Source organism: Herpailurus yagouaroundi, unplaced genomic scaffold (genome assembly GCF_014898765.1).
Source record: "Herpailurus yagouaroundi ecotype Mexico unplaced genomic scaffold, PumYag 139, whole genome shotgun sequence".
In the NCBI taxonomy this organism is placed as follows: Eukaryota; Metazoa; Chordata; class Mammalia; order Carnivora; family Felidae; genus Herpailurus; species Herpailurus yagouaroundi.
In genome coordinates, this window is record NW_024412394.1 from 73123222 (window position 1) to 73141788 (window position 18567).

Consider the following 18567-nt stretch of genomic DNA (forward strand, 5'->3'; position numbering starts at 1 on the left):
ACCACTTATAAGTCAAAATAAAAGTGATAAGTACATACGAAATAAAGTTCAACTTAATCTTGTTTTTTCATTAGTATTATGTTGACTCTTTTCTAAACTGTTTCGGTGTTTCCACTTTGCTGGTGGCATACACATGTACTTAGTTCATCTATTAGATAATCACTAACCCCCCCCCCCCCAAAATTAACAGATCTTCCAAATCTCTCAGCTCCTTTGATGATTTTTATCAAATGAAATAATTTCCTGTAGCAACTTACTCTCCATTTTTCTTCTCTGTTTAGAAGAGATCTGATCAGGAAACTTATAAACCTGGATCTGAGCAAGTTGTGTGTAACTGAGAAGTTTTCCCAGAATGCTTGCTGTGATGTTTTCTGTCTAGATGGAAAATTCTCTGATGTAACATGTAAAGTGGCCTACTACCGGCAAGGTTCATATTCTGAATATCTACTTTTAGAGAGAGAAGTGGAATGTGGGTAAGTCACTTTTAAGGAGACTGACTTGAGGAACAATAAATGTGGCTGAATGCATTAGGTACAGGTAACATATTTTTCTTGAACTTCTTTTATTTACCTTCTTGGGTTAGAGGAAAAAGCTATCTCTAATTTTCTCTTGCCTCTTCCCTTCTAAGATAAGAAAACCTATATCCACAGCAACACCACACATAGTTCACTATTCATTTGCGCTATTTCCATCCGTTTACAGAGTAGACTCTCCTGAGGTTGGAAAAACACCTATATCCCTACACTATCAGGGTGTCTTTTTTCCTTCCATAAACAGCTGCAGCTGTGAATCACCCCCATAGTACACTGTATTCACTCTCTCCATGCTCTCTCCTCTCATCTGGAGACAGCAACAAAGAAAATGAGGAAATATGAGTCACTAATGCTGTGGCGATGGCTCAGGGGTTGTAGCCCAGAGCTTCTAGCCACACAGTCTCTCTTTTCCCATAAGCAGCCCTTTTGCTGACCCAGATGGCATAAAATGGCATATACCTCTCTGCTAGATATGGTGTGAGTCCACATGGAGGGGTCTCTGACACAGAGCATGTACAGCTCTGATACTTAACCTATCTCTGACCAATATGCAAAATATAACCCTCTAAGAAAGCTACTCACTCTACCCATAATATCCAACTTAGCGAAGGAATATTTGTGAGGGGGTTTTCAGACCTTACTTAGAAAGAAGTCCCCAGGGGCACTTGGGTGGCTCAGTCGGTTAAGCGTCCGACTTCAGCTCAGGTCACAATCTCGCGGTCCGTGAGTTCGAGCCCCGCATCAGGCTCTGGGCTGATGGCTCAGAGCCTGGAGCCTGCTTCCGATTCTGTGTCTCCCTCTCTCTCTGCCCCTCCTCCATTCATGCTCTGTCTCTCTCTGTCTCAAAAATAAATAAAACGTTAAAAAAAATTTTTTTAAAAAGAAAGAAAGAAAGAAGTCCCCAAATAAAGTCCTTTAAGTTATGCATGATATACCACTTTAGTCATAAACATTAAGTTTATAAATAAGACATCCCGCTGCATATCAGACAGACTATAACTAGTGGCTAGACTCTTTACCCAAGACTCTTATATAGCCCCACATTAGCCTAGCCATGTGGATGTCAAACTGTGTAAAACACAGGGACCTACGTTTCCCAGAATGATAGACTTCCCCGGGTCCATAGGCCAGTGCCACATCTCTCTTCCTGAGCCTTAAGCTGATCCTGGCCATTCCTTGTCTGGCTAAAGATCTGAGTGCCAGGACACAAACTTTGAGTCAAAAGAGAGAGAGGTTTGTGTAGGTAAGTCTGATATTTACTTCTCCACTCATAGTAACTGGTGGATCTTCCAAGATGTTTGCAATTATCTAACATTTTTTAGACAGAACCAGTTGGAGGGAATAAAATGGGTTAAGTAGTGCCCCCTCTAAGAGATATATCCATTTCCTAATCTATGGAACCTTTGAATATTACCTTTTATAGCTACAGAGTGGATATTACCTCCCAAGAAATGAAACGTAATCATTCCTCTTGGGAGGAAGAGTTTATCCTGGATTACACAGGTGGGCCTTAAATGCCCTCACATGTATCCTATGAGAGAGAGGCAGAGGGAGTTTTGACACAGAGAAGAGCAGGAGGCAATGTGACCACAGAAGCAGAGATTGCAGTGATGTGGCCATAAGCCCAAGAATGCTAAGTCAGCCACCAGAAGCTAGAAGAAAAAAGAAACCCATATTCTCCTACAGCTTCACGGGGAACACGGTCCTGCTGAGATCTTGACTTCAGATGTCTAGCCTTTCTACACCTGTGAAAGAATAAATTCCTGTTGTCTTATGCCACCAAGTTTTTGATGATTTGTTACAGCAGCCACAGGAATTGGACACGGATAAAAAGTCTCTTCTGGACTTGTGTTCATACTTTGTTCAGAGATACTTTGTTTCATATCCTCCAAGAGCAATAGAAAAGACATTTGACCGGTGACGGTTTCAACATTATCCTTCAAGGTAACTAAAATCTCTCATGCTTTGAAAGGGCTTGCCAACACACAATTGCCATCACTTGCAAATAGTTTATGCTCCCTGATGGAGGCTGGTAGGGATGTCAGTGATATGCCGGAGAACCGCCTGAACTGGAAAATTTATCTTAATGGAGTTTTGTTTTCCCTTTTATTTCTATGCTAATGGGAATACCTTAATAAAACACTCAGTATCACTGGGTTTCTAGTCAGCAAGCAAAGATATCCTCAACTTGGAGTGTCATGTACTGTTCAGAATTAATTTTTTTTTTTCAGTCTTTAGAAATATATACCCATCCCAGGCACCTGGGTGGCTCAGTTGGTTAAGCATGTGACTTCAGCTCAGGTCATGATCTCGCAGTTCGGGAGTAAGTTGGGGCTCTGTGCTGACAGCTCAGAGCCTGGAGCCTGCTTCAGATTCTGTGTGTCCCTCTCTCTCTGCCCCTCCCCTACTCTCACTCTGTCTCTCTCTCAAACATAAATAAACATTCGAAAAAGAAGAAATATACAGCCATCCCGATTATGCCACATTTCTTCAAACCACCACGATCAGCAAGTAGTGACCGAGGTATAATACATCAAGTAAAGGCCACTCAGCCTGATGCATTAAGTCGCCGAATTCCCCTAGATTGCTTCCCATTAGCAAGACTCCATCTCTGTACAGTGTTGCCCCCCTTTCAAGCAGCCCACGTCTCAATCAAGAAAAAAGCATATCATCTCCACCACCACCCTCCACAGCTCCTCCTCTAGTTCTTGTTCATTCCTCAAGTGTCAAACAATCTCCAAAGTCAAAACCGCTGAGATTACATAGGCTGGTTCTCCTCCACTCTATCACAGACTGTGTGCTGAAATACATTAGGAAATTCTTCCTGATCTCCTGGCTTATATTTGACCGTCCTCATTAGAACACAGGCAGATACATGTAGTCTGGTCAGATACCACTTCACTGTAATTGCCAACGTAAACAATAGAACATGTGACATAAGTTGGAATTTTTCCTGATTAGTACACACCTCCCTCAAACGTGCAGTACCTAAGCAAAGACCTCTACCAGTTCCCCTCATTTGTCCAAATTGCAGAGGTCAAGTTAAAGTGGATTAGAAGGACATGAAGATGTTGGGTGCTAGTTGCTTTGTCTTTTCTAAAAGTCAAGAACTCTCCTGAAGAGCTGGTCCAGAGCCTGGCCTAATGTGACTAGAATGTTATGAAAACCTCGATACAAGATTTAACATCAAATGAAAGAAGATATCGAAGTATTAGAAGTCTGTAGATCCATCATTATTGAAAATAAAACTCAAGCGAAGAAGGAAAACGGAAAAAATACTAAAATGACATAACTAAGGAAGTCTAGAAATCGAACTTTTGTGTTACCACCACAAACGTAGAGTGGTGATTTTCAAACTTCAGTGTTCATATAAAGCACCAGAGGACCTTGTTAAAATGCAGTTTTTAATTCCATATATCTGAGGTTGGGCCTGAAAGTCTGCATTTACAACAAGCTTTCAGAGGATAATGATCTAAGGACCACGCTATGAGAAGCAAAGCTTTATACCGTGAAGGCTTGAAATAGTGTACTACCTTTCTCCAGTTAATTATGACAGCACATATGCTGCTCTTGGGTCTTGATTAGTTCAGCACACTCAACTACATGCTTCTTTACAAGCTTAGAAGAGCAATATTAGAAAGCTGATGCCCCGGGCCATCTGCCATGGCAGATTCACAATTATGTTGTATATTCTTTCCATTAGAAACTGTAATGTTACAAGATATCCCTGACCGAGCTCTCTGGTTGATCAAATCACAGTGACTGGTGCCTGAAGGTGGATGGCCAAGAAGGTAAGAAAGGGCCTGAGGAATCACACTGGTCACAAGCCATCAACATGAGTTAATAGCATATAAAAGAAAGGGACTCTCATTTCTCTTCTAGAAAGCAGCTGTCATTACAGTGTCTTGATCAATGAACTTGTTGTTCTTTGCAGAACTGTCCCCACCAAAGTATTGGCTAGAAGCTTTACCTTGCAGGGACATATGAGGAAGGAAGTAGAATTAATGTTGACTCAGAAACTAGAAAATACTTGTAAGCGTTTATAAAATGCTAAGCTATTCAGCATCATTTGTCCAAATTTTCTACATTTCTATGGAAAGGGCTCAAGAAACTTTAATGAAGAACCATATTGAACAGAAATGTCTTTATTGTGTTTCAAAATTCAAAGAGTTTCTGATTTTAAGTCAAGCCATTACTGCAACAATTGCAGGTTTATGCCATTGGTAGTGGTTTGGAGTTACCTCAGGTGAGCTTGTTCTGTCAGTGATGCCTAATCTGAGCACTAGCAAAGGAAGACACTGAAGGAAGTAGAAAGCCCAGACCTAACACTAGTCCTTCCTACAGGTGTCATGGGACAGCGTATGATAGAAGCCCCTGAAGCCCCTAAAGGCTTATTCTCAGAATTAACAGTGTGACAACTCTCCAAGCTTCCCATATATGAAAGTAATATTATTATTTTTTTATTACATTACCTCCGAATCACTTTATATTATAAATTATGACTTTTTAAATACCCTGCAATTTTTGAAGTGAGACATCTAAGAGGATAAAAGTGAGGCTCAAATGTTAAGTAATTTGGTGAAAAAAAGAGGCTAGTGACATACAAAGCCAGATGGTGACACCAGATTTCTGAAGTCCAGTTCTCATCACATTCAGCCAGACTAACCTTGGATGTATATGTCCATGTTCAGCAAATGGAAACAATCCCACCCAGGCTATAATGAGGCAATATGCCTTACTGTCTCCATCCAGACTTGACTAAGACAGCCCAAGCATATTGTAGATATCATTGTGTCCACGCTGCCCTTCACGTATTTATACCCTCAAATTCCTCTTTGCAAGGACCCGTGGTCCTAGGCCAACGTGCAGCTGCTGCATTGGCACAACTGAGATCGAAGTCACGCAAGTTTCCAGGTACACACAAACGAGTATGATGTTGCTGCGAGAACACACACAAAAACATTCTTCCTAACCGCCAAAGCTTTAGAAGCATTTTCTGTCCAATTAGTATTGTTCACTATATGTGAAGACCATACCTTCTAAAAACTCTCAAGAGCCATGAAATGAAAGAAACACTGACTGTTCTGGGGACAGAATGATCAGGGCAGAAGTCAGATGTTTTTCACCGACTAATAGAGCACAGTCATCATCTCATAAAATGATGCTTCCTTATTATTTATTTATTTATCATTTATTTTGAGAGAAAGAGAGAGAGAGCATGCAAGGGGGTGGGGGGGTGAGGGGCAGAGGCAGAGGGAGAGGGAGAGAAAATCTTAAGCAGGCTATGCACCTAGCACAGAGCCCAACGCGAGAGATGATCCCACAACCGTAAGATCATATCCTGAGCCGACATCAAGAGTCCAACTCTCAGCTGACTGAGCCAGCCAGGCGCCACAATGCTTCCTTAATATTTAAGTGATCATGTCCCTCCACGGTACATGACAAGGGGTAACAGTGGGGCATTCTAGTGTGTATTACATGCACTGGAGTTCTGCAGTGGTTTGTGGGGGTCGTCATGTGAGTGTGCAATCGGGAAAAAAAGAGAAAGTTAAATGTAAATAATGCTACAGTATTAAAAAATATCTTTTTAAAGTGTCCTCTAACTTTTTTATCTATTTTCCAACATAGCATTTTACTTCTTTTCTAAGTTTATTTTCTTTGCTTCAGAGTTAATAGCAATGTCCATTTAACATCAAATCTCCAAGAGTTCATTATATGGGTCATCACTGTGTGCTTTGGGGAATTCACCCTTCCTGAACTGTGAGTCAATTCTGATGCTTCAATATCTATGCAAAACAGTTGCTAAATGCTGGTAATATAGAAAATGAAATATACTCAATCATCATTTGGAATTCTTTTATAAGGGAGACCATGAGTGAAAATTTAAATCCACACAGTTGTCATAAGCTCATATATCTGCTCAGCTTATAATTATCACAATCTTTTATAGCTAATAGAGTAATCATTAGCAACAGATAATTTAATAATGTGCATCCATTAATTGTTTCTAGATATACTTTCTTGACCTTTAAGTGGAAATAATCCCTTCTAGGCAGCAGGCTGGAGTCTTTAGTTGGTTGTTTGAGATGCAGAAAGACAGATTTTCAGAGTTTGTCTAGAAGAACCAGGAGAAAGATAAAAGGAAGTCAGGGATTTGCTCTTCTGCAGCAAGATGTGTCAGATAATGGAAAAGATTATGACATATTGAGTTACTGTCACTGTTTATTAAGAGGAGAATGCATAACTTAGCATTTCCTACTAAAATTTCATTATATGAGGAAACCAAGAGTTACCGAAGAAGGGCCATCAAGCTCGTCTCCTGGAATTATTTCCTTTTTGGCACAATCCAAACTGATTACCATCACTCATATATGACTCATCAGGGAAAAGTCTTTTTCTATTATTGTCATTGCATAACTTTAATTAAATGTATTCAATTATTGTGTAATAGGAGATATTTTATTAATAACTGTGCAAATTATCATGGAAAATGTCCTTTTCAATAATTCCCTCACATCAAATTCAAAAAAAAAAAAAAAAAAAAGACTTGACTCCAAGCTCAGGTTTAGCATAAGGAAAAAAGCTGGAGTCCTCAGTGTTCCATGTCTCATTGTCAAATAATGCCCCCACTGTAATTACTGCCAGCATCGGTGATCACCAGAAACTGACATTAGGAAAAATATGACTTAACAAAGCTCCAATCTATTATAGTGACACTGCCCTCTCATAATCCATGTCCTTTGAAAATGACAAGTTCAGCTTTACTAGTGAAAACCTGTTTGCTTCTCTGGTCATTGTTGAAGTGCAAGGAAGTCAAAAAATGTTGCTATTTTTGTTTTTAATGACATCATCATACCAGGTAATGAATGTCTGGTGTAATTTCAATATTCTAACAAATAAAATTACAATTTTGTTATTTAAATAACTATAATAGGGGCGCCTGGGTGGCTCAGTCAGTTGAGCGTCCGACTTCGGCTCAGGTCGTGATCTCATGGTCTGTGAGGTCGAGCCCCGCCTCCGGCTCTGTGTGTTCGGCCCCCTGAGCGGCTGACAGCTCAGAGCCTGGAGCCTGTTTCAGATTCTGTGTCTCCCTCTCTCTCTCTGACCCTCCCCCATTCATGCTCTGTCTCTCTCTGTCTCAAAAATAAACAAACGTTAAAAAAAATTTTAAATAACTATAATAAAGCAAACATATTTGATGTGATTAGTTTTTTCACCTACGGAGTCCTCTGCTCAAAGAAAAAATGTGAGGAATATTCAAAGCTTAAAGAAACCACCAATTAGCATTTCAATTACTGTAATTTAAAAAGAAAAGGTATAAGTCAAAAATAGTGTTATTCTACGTAAACAAATTTGTATTTACTTTCAACATCTTAATATTATAAGTCCTATTTATAATATCTTAATCTTACAGTTTTAAACAGAAAACTCCTGGGGGGGGGGGGGAAGCACATAACTTTCTCCCCTTTCTTCTATCTCAAAATGGAGTCACATTTTTAAATCATATTTAATGGGAATGAACTGTTTATATTATTACAATAATGAGAAATGGGCTTAAAGAATGGAATGTGGAGTTTTAAATTAGTATTTTTCCCTCTAATGATGAAACCACTGTTGAATATGCTAATCCCCTCATGCTGTCAGATCCATTATCTGTGTTTATATTTTATAAAAGTGTAAGCCCAGCACTAAACACAAAGCTACTGAAATAAGAAGATAAATAAAATTTTAAAATTCTAAATAAACAGCACATTGACCTGATCCTTTGGGCGGTCGGTTCTCTACTATTTTTAAATAAAGTCGAAGTATGGGGAAAAAAATTTATTTTGAAATCAGTCAGGCTTCTCCGCATACAGCTCTATAAGCTTTGGTGTGTTATTTAATCTCTCTGAGGTTATACAATGGATAGAACTACTAGAAATAACATACAAGATATATTTGATTCAAGATGACTAACTAGGCAAGCATTTATGTCTCCTCAGCACCAAATTCCATTAAAATGATGCAAAACATATAATAAATTTCTAGCAATGCTGAAAGCCTGAGATGGTGTTACCAACTGATCAGAATAGTCTACTTTCTGGAAACTATGACAGATAACAGCAGGATAAGAAAACCTAAGAGAGGGACACCTGGGTGGCTCAGTCAGTTAAGCCTCCAGCTTTGGCTCAGATCATAATCTCATGGTTTCTGAGTTCAAGCCCCGCATCAGGCTCTGTGCTGACAGCTCACAGCATGGACCCTGCTTCGGACTCTGCGTCTCCCTCTCTCTCTCTCTCTCTCCTTCCCCTGCTCTCTCTCTCTCCCTCTCTTTCTAAAATAAATAAACATCTTTAAAGGAGCAAAAAAGAAAACCTAAGAGAGTGAAAGGAACAACAAAACTACTTCCCAACAGAAAAATAAGAGCACCACCTCAAAGCTAATACTGACAGCAGAACTCAAAAATATCCTCATGCATGAATAAAGTCGAACTGTGTAAAGGAAGGGTCAGTGGGAAATTCACCAGGTAGTTGGCTGAAGAACAGAGCAGTTGAATCTTGGTTCCACCCTCAGAATATCTGACACTGGGTGTATAGAATAGACAGTAGAGCAGGAAAAAAAGAAAGTGCTGCCAGGTAGCTTATAACCATCACCCAAGAGTCCCTACTCAGAAGTCAAAACAGTTCATACTCCAATTGTACACCAAGATGCATAAGCACACACGCACATATTCCACGGCGTGAGCGACACTACAGCCCATTCCTACACTCACATTTGTTGCCTAGAGAAAAGTTTCTTACTTGGGCAGAGGAAATACACTCTGGGCAACAATTTTGATCAGTTAAAATCCTTAACCATGAATCAATAGACATTTGAAGAGAAATAATAATATGAAGCAAGCAAATAAATATGAAATAGGAAAACTAAACAACCAACAAATATTAATATAAGAAAATAAATAGTAAGATGAGGAAAACCAACAGATATTCAAGAGGATAGTGCAATCATTAAAAAATAATAATAAAAGAACAACCTGCAATGAAAAAGGAAAAGTGGAGTACTTCAAAATTCAGAACATAATTACTGAAATAAGAATTAAATAGACACATGCTAAATAGATTTTACACAATTTAAGATCTTTTATTTTTTTAATATTTTTTAAGTTTATTTTGAGAAAGAAACAGAACGAGCAAGAGAGGGGCAGAGAGAAAGAGAGAGAGAGAATCCCAGGCAGGATCCATGCTGTCAGTGCAGAGCCCCACGAGGGGCTCAAACCCACAAACTTTGAGATCATGATCTGAGCCAGAACCAAGAGCTAGGTGCTTATTCAACTGAGCCACCCAGGTGCCCCTATTTTTTTTTAAATTTTTCATGTGTATTTATTTTTGAGACAGAGAGAGAGGAAAGAACGTGCACACACGGACGCAGAGGAAGAGCAGAAAGAGTGAGACAGAGGATCCAAAGCAGGCCCAACACTGATAGCAGAGAGCCCGATGTGGGGGCTCAAATTCACAGAACCACAAGATCATGACCTGAGCTGAAGTCCAAGGCTTAACCAACTGAGCTACCCAGGTACCCCACACAGTTGAAGATTTAGTTAGAAATCTGAAAAACCAAGTCAAGGAATTCTCTCAGAAGGCAAAATTGTCAAAAAATATATTTAGATTAAAAAGTGTAATTCTTTATGGGGACATAAATGTATACATCCATTAAAAGGTGAGTACCATGATGTTGATATAAGCCTTATGTTTATATAACCCAAACCTGGAAATAACTTAGGTGTCCATCAACAGGAGAGAAGATAAATCCTCATAAATTTGAACAAGGGAATGCTATGTAGCATTTTAGAAAACATCAACTGGGGCGCCTGGGTGGCGCAGTCGGTTAAGCGTCCGACTTCAGCCAGGTCACGATCTCGCGGTCCGTGAGTTCGAGCCCCGCGTCGGGCTCTGGGCTGATGGCTCAGAGCCTGGAGCCTGTTTCCGATTCTGTGTCTCCCTCTCTCTCTGCCCCTCCCCTGTTCATGCTCTGTCTCTCTCTGTCCCAAAAATAGATAAACGTTGAAAAAAAAAAATTAAAAAAAAAAAAAGAAAACATCAACTAATGATAAATGCACAACGTGGATAAATCTCACTGACATAATGATGAGTCATAAAAAGCCAGACATAACAGTATATATGTGACTCCATTTATTTGTGAACCAGGGACAAAACTGATCAATGGTGAGAGGGGGTCAGTATACCGATTATTGCTGATAGATGAGAATAGCAACTAATAAAGAACATAAGGTGGACTTCTGAAAAGTGGTCTCTGGGTGTTTACATGGGTATGTGGATATATGTAAAACTTCTAGTTATACACTGAGGATCTGTGCCCTTTACAATATTTATATTTACTTCAATAAGAACCATTGCAAAGTTCAAGTCACCAGGAAAATAGAACAGTTGTGAACATTTTTGTAAGAAAGAGCTTTCATTAATCACAGTAAACATTTTTGTGTCTTTTGATTGGTTTACAAGTATAAGACATAGTCAGAATTTTTAAAAACAAATAACACAGGTCATGTGCCTAGTATAGTGGTTTCTACACTCAAGAAATGATAGCTGTTTTTCACACTTTAAAATTTAATGATTCAGGGCGCCTGGGTGGCTCAGTCGGTTAAGCGTCCGACTTCGGCTCAGGTCATGATCTCATGGCTTGTGAGTTCGAACCCCATGTCGGGCTCTGTGCTGACAGCTCAGAGCCTGGAGCCTCTTCAGATTCTGTGTCTTTCTCTCTCTCTCTCTGCCCCTCCCCCGCTCACACTCTGTCTCTTTCCGCCTCTCAAAATTGGATAAACATTAAAAAAAATTTTTTTTAACTTAATGACTCATCCAAGTCAAGAGATATAGCTAATAGAAATATTTATACAGTAAATAAATATCACAACACTCAAGAGATTTTAAAATATTTATATGGTCATTATTTTCTTAAAATCTCACTAAAACTCTGCATGGGTTTGCATGTCTTATTTCTGATCTGAAAATCAGTTAAGCAAGCTTTGTATGTTCAGTGATCTGACAGAAAATTATGCAGTCAGGAATGTAACTCCTATCTGCTGATTTCAAGTCAATTAAAATTTCCACTAACCGTGCTATGAAAACCTACTGAAACATGTAAGTGAAATACTATTTTTCTTGTCTTGGATCATGGATTAAAAGGATCCTATCAAGGTTAAGTATGCAAAGTAATGAGCATTTGTTTTCTGTATCACCTCCGAGCCATCATTTGGCCTCCTCTTGACTCCTGGTGTCTTAGCAATTCACACCCTCAGCGACCGTTTGGAAAACATATCAAGTTCCAGAAATTAGAAAGGCTGCTCGTCCTTTCGTGGATAGACACTTAAGTAAGTACCTCTCCTCTGGCAGAAAATGTGGAAACTGAAGAAGTACTGAAGAAGTATATTTCCATAGATTCTAGCTGATAACTTGTGAATTCCAAGCACTGAAACTTGTAACTGATTTCAAGGTCATGTGTAGTAAGAAAATGTTGGGCATGTTGCATAATCAAGATTTTCGAAGAAAAATAGGACAAAAAAGGAATAAAATAGGAAAAATGGCAATGGTCAGAACCCCAGCATGTGTTGATTTCTTTCACTTAACTACTTAATGCTAACATTTAAAAAAAGGTCAGATAACATTTCTCTAATAATTTTGGATTCTAAGAGGTCATTAGGTGAACCTTCTTAAACACAAATCTAATAAAGATAATATGAAATTAGTAACCTGCTTCACGTTACTTACTTACTTCACTTATTAGTATTTCCTTCCTTGCCCATTTCTTAAACAGATTAAGCTATTCTTTTTTTCTCCTTATAAATTAATGCCATGTTCTTACAGATACTAAATGCACGCAAATTCTATATTCTTATAGAGAGCTTCATCTCCAAATTGATGTTAGCATTAAGATGTCTGTATAATACAAAAGTGTATATGTCACAGAAAAGTCCCTTTTGTTAAATTTCCATATTCCTGAGTGTTCAAATGATTATGGCAATTTATTGTCCTTGAAATTTATGTTCATTACATGGGCAAATTCAAATTGCCATTTTCTTTCACACAATATGTTATAATTTCAGAGCTATTTAAGTAATGTACAAAAAGCACAGAGTAGATAAATGGAAATTGTAAAGAGTAATTCAATAAATAATAATCAAAGCAGGACAATCAAAAAGGAAAGTCATGTGAAAGCTGCCAAATTTGAAATGTTTTAAAGCAAGTGAGCTAAGTGTTCTCCTTTTTTTCTTGAAATATTATTTAACATGCACCTCTCTTTATTTGTTCTGGGAGGTTAGGTCATAAGTGGAAAGGAAATAAAGTCCATCCTCCTAATTGGGCACACTTCTGCTCTCTGCTCCAGCATTTCCAATTTCCTGACGTTCTGGAGTGAATTCAAACCTGATCACTCTGAAAGAGGTGCAGAAATTCTGACTCCATTCCTTAGGAACTTTGCATTCAGCTCAAAGGTTCATATGAAAAAATTTTAAATGTGAACCATTCATAAAGGATTGCACGGAGTTTGGATAGAGTAATAAGCAGGGACTCTTTCACCAGGATCAGATTCTCAATTGCCCTGGATGTTCAACATGCATAACTTCTACTCAGGTAAGCGTTACCGTCTCACAGCTTACCTGTCTGGCAAAAGTTTCAATCTCTAGATTTCTTCCTAGTGCATTTCTATATATGGACTTTCCCTCAAGAGCCATCTTCGCATCTTGCTTGACTGAAATCCTTTGCAAAGGGAAGTGCTTTATGGGAAAGAGGCTTTTCTGCATTCCAGGTGAGGTAAGGCATACCTCTTCTGGGACAGAAGGAAGAGGCTATCCGGAATGAAGAAATCAAAGAGAAGAAGAACTGAACTCCGTGAGGTGCAGGGACATGTGAGGGAGTGGCTAGTGACTGAGCGGGGAAGAGGATTCCCAGGAATGGCACAGTCTCAGACAGTCTTGGAAAACTAAAATGTTTCAGAAAGTTTTTCAAGTTGCCTCTGTCAGTAAACTTGTTCCTTCGTTTGTCCTTCACTTAAAATTATTCTACATTGTTTACTAATGTTTTGACAAAAGAATAGAATTATTTAAGAAAACTCAAAGAAAAGGGCTGGGGGTCATTTGTCATATCAATTATAGACATGCCTAACTAATCTTTGACAAAGCAGGAAAGAGTATCCAATGGAAAAAAAGACAGTCTCTTTAACAAATGGTGCTGGGAGAACTAGACAGCAACATGCAGAAAAGAATGAAACTAGACCACTTTCTTACACCATTCACAAAAATAAACTCAAAATAGATTAAGGACCTGAATGTAAGATAGGAAACCATCAAAACCCTAGAGGAGAAAGCAGGAAAAAAACCTCTTTGACCTCAGCTGTAGCAATTTCTTACTTGACACATCTCCAAAGGGAAGGGAATTAAAAGCAAAAATGAACTATTGGGACCTCATCAAGACAAAAAGCTTTTGCACTGCAAAGGAAACAATCAACAAAACTAAAAGGCAACCAACAGAATGGGAAAAGATATTTGCAAATGACACATCAAATAAAGGGCTTGTATCCAAAATCTATAAAGAACTCACCAAACTCCACACCCGAAAAACCAATAATCCAGTTAAGAAATGGGCAGAAGATATGAACAGACACTTTTCTAAAGAGGACATCCAGATTTCCAACAGACACATGAAAAGATGCTCGACATCACGCCTCATCAGGGAAATACAAATCAAAACCACTACTGAGATACCACCTCACACCGGTCAGAGTGGCTAAAATGAATAAATCAGGAGACTATAGATTCTGGAGAGGATGTGGAGAAATGGGAACCCTCTTGCACTGTTGGTGGGAATGCAAACTGTTGCAGCCACTCTGGAAAACAGTGTGGAGGTTCCTCAAATAATTAAAAATAGATCTACCCTTTCACCCAGCAATAGCACTGCTAGGAATTTACCCAAGGGATACAGGAGTGCTGATGCATAGGAGCACTTGTACCCCAAAGGTTGATAGCAGCACTTTCAACAATAGCCAAATTATGGAAAGTGCCTAAATGTCCATCAACTGAAAAATGGATAAAGAAGATGTGGTTTATATATACAATGGAATACTACTTGGCAATGGGAAAGAATGAAATCTGGCCATTTGTAGCAATGTGGATGGAACTGGAGGTATCATGCTGAGTGAAATAAGTCAGGCAGAGAAAGTTACCGTATGTTTTCACTCATATGTGGATCCTGATAAACTTAACAGAGAACTGTGGGGAAGGGGAAGAGGGGGAGTTACAGAGAGGGAGGGAGGCAAACCATAAGAGACTTAAATACTGAGAACAAACAGGGTTGATGGTGGGGGGGGAGAGGGGAAAGTGGGTGATGGGCATTGAAGAGGGCACCTGTTGGGATGAGCACTGAGTGTTGTATGGAAACCAATCTGACAATAAATTATATTTAATATAAAAAAATTATAGACATGCCTTTGTTCCAAATCACTACTCTACACCTACAATTTTGGCCCTAGCTTTTTCCTAAGCTCATGTGAACAAGGTCAGGAATTTAGCAATTGTCACTCTGTTGTGAAAATTGTATTGCTATAAAGTAGTATGGTCAGCAAGACTTGCTTGGCAAGATAAAGATCTTACACAAAACATGAGGTTAAGGGAAAAATAATAAAATGGCAATAAATACAACTTCAAAGCAGGAAGCAAACCTTTTAGAATCATCCATTTCCGAACGAAACCAGATTTATCCATTAAAACCTGCTTTGGTAGGTAAGTATTTTTTTGAATCCTCCCATCAGAAAAAAACTGCAGATTTTTCTGCTAAGACAAATTCTTTCATAAGTTTTATGCTTGGCAGACTCCATGGCTGCTCCATATACGAAAAGAGTTTATGGGCAGCTGTCTGGTCAGAAGATGGGGACTTGACTTGAAGCAGGATTATTTGCTATAGTAAACACCTTGGGTCAAATGCTTAGTTGCGAATTGAAAGCTAGGACTGTCAAAGTCCCCAAAACAATCCCCTTGACATCACTATGGTACAGACCAGGTTTCTTTTCATAGTTTCCAAACAGATATAGCAATTAAACATCATTTACATAGCATTTTCTTTTGTTGTAGTTGTTTTTCAGAAGTCTCATCAAATGCTTCTTCGTCAAGTATATTAACTAAAATATAACTCATGAAATGTTCATGAAGTATAGTAACTACACTTAATATTACCCTTGTCTCGACCTGATCTTTTACTCGTATATTAAAATTATGGGGCATGTAACAGATTAATTATTCTGCACTATTTAACACACCTAGAAAACCCCGTGCCTGCCTTAAGAAATTTTGAAGGATATAAACTTAAATATATGTTGGATAATATTGGTTTCCTTTTTTGAAGAATGCTATACCACATTGCCATGGCTGTATTGGCCAGAATGGATGTTATCATTAGGAAGAGAAGCAAGGGAAGATAAATATCAGGTTCCTCTTGTCCAAACTTCCATTGTTCTCAGCAGTGTGCCGTTGGTGTTCTCTCTAGTTCTTAGGCGTTTGGGGTCTACACTAGACTGTATGCTTTCTGAGGCAGAGATTTGCTTTTATATGTATTTAATGCTAAAATTTCTAGCACTGCTGTATGTAAAAAAAAAACTTGTCACGAAGTATTTATCCTTGGAGAGATACTGAATTTCACAGGCAGGTAAGAAGGAAGTATTCAGGAGAGAACACAGTTTGCCAGAGCACTGAGGCATGGGGCAGGTGCATTCAGTGGAGTCCCAGCAGAGCAGAGGGTGCGTGGTGTGGTCTGTGAAGGTGATCTGCATAGCCATTTCATCTAGCTTCTTGGTCAAAGGGACACATGGTAAACTTACAGACAACACTCCAAAAAACTAAATTTCTCTGCCCTGTGTCTTCCTCCCAGCAGGAGTGAGGACTAGCTACCCAGGCGCCTTTGCAATGGTCATTCTTTCTTCTGCCTGCAGTGATCTTCCTCTGGGTCATTTCATGGCCACTCTCTTCTCATCATTCACAATTCAGCATGGGTGTAACCTTGTCACAGACCAATTGAACTAAGTATAGATCTGTCCAACCATTCTATCTTTAATTACATATGTAGCTTTCTTTACATATGTAAGTTTTCCATCAGCCCCATGCCTCTACCTGGTAATATAATTTGAACTTTTTAAGGGGGAGCTCTGAGTGCCTTTTCTTCAATGTATCCCAGCAAGAGAAATGGTGCCCGACTCACAATGGCACTGTTATGGACTGAATGTCTGTGTCCCCCACCACCAGCAAATTAATGTGTTGAAATCCTTCCCCTCAGTGTGATGGTATCAGGTGGTAGAACCTTTGAGAAATAATTAGATTTAGATGAGGTCATGATGGGGAAGCCTCCATAATCGGGTTAGTGCCCTTACACGAGGAAGAGACACCAGAGCTTCCTCTCTCCATGTCAGGTCTCGACAAGAAGGCAAGCCAGGAAAATGGTCTTCGTCAGACACCAGATCTGCCAGGACCTTGATCTTAGACTTCCCAGCCTCAAAAAATGAATAAACATTTATTATTAAAGCTACCTAGTCTATGGTACAGTATTTGGTTATAGCAAGCCAAGTTAACTAAGAGACCCTCAGTGTATTTTCTTGAGTACTACTGACTCACTAACCCTCCACTGGCTGTTCTGAGACAGTCTTTAAGAAAACAAGAAGATTGAAGGCAATGTCCACCTGCAAGCTAAGGGTATCTAATATCAGTTTTACTTCATTGGCTTTGGCACAAGGGATACTAGGAACAAGCTCTGGGCGTCGCCATAATTTCTGAGATACAGCCTCTTCTCATCCTACATGTTTTGGACCCAACCGATGTTACTAGCAATAATAATTATTTATAGCTAAAATGTATTGAGTGCTTACCAAGTGCCAACACTGTTGTAAGTGGTTTACATATATCATTTCTTTGCTCCACACAATAAAGCCCATGATGTACATTCCATCAGAAGTCTCATCTGACAAATAAGAAAACTGAAGCCCAGGAAGGAAGAGTGACTTGTCCAAGGCCACACAAAATGCCATCAGTTTTCCTTCTTTGACTTCTCTTTCCGTCAGGATTGGAACTGTACACTGAATGCCTGTGTTTTCTTTCTGGAACTTATATACCTTTATGACTTGGATGGCTTTTCGGTCCTGTGTGGATAGGAACTTCCTTCACTACCTTCCACCCTTACCTCGGGAACTTCTCATTCTTCAGGTCTCAGCACAAGCACCATTTCCTCCAAACACCAGATTTCCCCAGGTAGAGTTTAAATGTCATTCTTGAGTGTTCATGCACAGTCTATACTCCCCCACTGGAGCACTTCTCATCCTGTGTTAAAATTGTTTATTTATGTGTTTGCTTCTGTTCAGAGACTTCAAGCTTATGGGAGCAGGAACTGTATTATCCCATGTATATGTAACTCAACAGTCTATCTCTAATATGCTAACCCCTAGCACGGTGCCTGCTACACTATAATATGTTCAGTAGGGAAAGGTTGTAAAGGAATGAAGGAGAGTAAATGAACACTGCCCTCTGGACTGAGTTATGATATGAATAGAATGCCCTCCTAGTCCATGACCCTGCCATTAGCCTGTGTCACTCAGGGTATCACTTCCTCCCTGGGCTCCCTTTGTTATTCTCCTACCTGTTGGATTCCATCCCCATTATGCTCTTCACTTGATCCATATCTGAGCCTTTAGAAAAATTATAATTCTTTACAGGCAAAAGAATGTATTCTGTTCACTACTATTTCCCCAGCAAGGAAGACAGTGCCTGGAAAATATAAATAATTAGATATGTATTTGTTGAAAGAATTAATGAGTAAAAAAATTAATGAATGGTACATTGAATAGTCCATTAGCCTCTCAGAAACCAGACTTCAGAACACTGACAGATTACTCCCACCCTTCTTCTACAAGCCTCAGATTTCTTTTCTATCTCCACTAGCTGTGATGCTGAAAACCAAAAACATCTTACATTCAAGAGTGCCCTAAAGTGACATCATGAACCTGTTCTCAT